Source organism: Sapajus apella, unplaced genomic scaffold (genome assembly GCF_009761245.1).
Source record: "Sapajus apella isolate SASKATOON/1434 unplaced genomic scaffold, GSC_monkey_1.0 scaffold125, whole genome shotgun sequence".
Lineage (NCBI taxonomy): Eukaryota > Metazoa > Chordata > Mammalia > Primates > Cebidae > Sapajus > Sapajus apella.
In genome coordinates this window covers 3,711,456-3,713,042 of record NW_022437065.1, presented here as the reverse complement: position 1 = coordinate 3,713,042, position 1,587 = coordinate 3,711,456, and positions in this window count along the sequence as shown.

The window sequence follows — 1,587 nt, the reverse complement described above, 5'->3', positions numbered from 1 at the left end:
GCCTCAGCCTTCAGAGTAGCTGGGATCACAGGCATGCGCCACTATGCCTAGCTAATTTTTGTATTTCTAGTAGAGACAGGGTTTCACCATGTTGGCCAGATGGTCTCAATCTCCTGACCTTTGTGATCTGCCTGCCTCGGCCTCCCAAAGTGCTGGGATTACAGGTGTGAACATTTTTTAAGACTAGAAAGGAAATACTTCTGAGTCCAGGCAGAAAAGGCCTGGTGGGTTGAAGGGCAGCCCCCAAGGAAAGTGTCTTCCTTCCTAACTCCAGAACCTGTGAATGTGACCTTATTTGGCAAAAGGGTCTTTGCAAGTGTAATTAAGTTAAGAATCTCAAGATGAGGAGATCGCCCTGGATCATCTAGGTGGGCCCTAAATTCCAATGATAAGTGTCCTTATAAGGGAAAGGCACACTGGGCGTGGTGGCTCACACCTGTAACCCCAGCACTTTGGGAGGCTGAGGCAGGAGGATCACTTGAGCCCAGGAGTTAGAGGTTGCAGTGAGCCATGATCATGCCACTGCACTGCAGCCTGGATGACAGAGCAAACCCTGTCTCAAAAAATAAATAAATAAAAATAAAAAAGGGAGAGACAGAGAGAGACTTGAGACAGAAGAGAAGAAAAAAGCTACACAGAGGAGTTGTGACAACAGGGCAGAGATTGGAGTGAAGCAGACGCGAGCCAAGGACTAAAGATTGCTGGCAGCCACCAGAAGCTAGGAGTACAGCCTTGTGGACACCTTAGTTTTGGATGCCTGGTCTCCAGAAGTGCTAGGGGATGTGTTTCTGAGGTTTGAAGCCACCATGTTGGTGGTAATTTGTTATGGCAGCCCTAAAGAACTAGGACTCTGGTAGTAAACCCAGCAAGTTGGAGGTAAAACTCCAGGCAGAGCCAAGAGTTTGGGTCCCTGGGGGTCTCGGTGGTTCCAGGAGTGGAAATGGTCTCTTCTTTGTGAGGATGAGCTGGCGGCTGTCTGGCTTGCACAGTGGTTCCTCTGTGCACTTCTGTGACCAATGGCCAAGAGGAATCCATGCGCTGAGGACTGGCTTGAGAACACTTGATACTCTTGGCCACTGTCAGCATTAGTGCTGCAGGGATGCTCTAGACACAAGTGAGAGTGAGAAGACTTTTAAAAAGCTGCCAAGGAGAAAGCAATCTATATTTGCTTGGTGTAAATAAAATTTTACTGTGCTGTGAGCCAGGCTTATTAATTCAGAGTAGGGAAAATAAATTGGCAAAGCCAGCCACCTTTTATTTGATAAAGTGACTGGCCACCGGAGGCAGGCACGTTTGAAAGACACTGGGTGAAAACGCTCACTGTGTGAGCGTGGAAGAGGGAGACAAACATGTATGATTTTGAAAGAACAATGCCATAGAACGTTCACATACAGATAGGCTCCTAGGAAGAAAAAACAGTTCCAAAATTTTTCTCCATTGGAAACTATTCAAAGACCTCCTTTCTCTGTTGCAAAGAGAGGTGGCTACGATAAGGAAGAGAAGGACAGGACCTTTGACATATTTATTTACTGACATCAAAGCTTTGACTATACATCTCAGCATCATCCAGGTAGATATCCTGTTGAT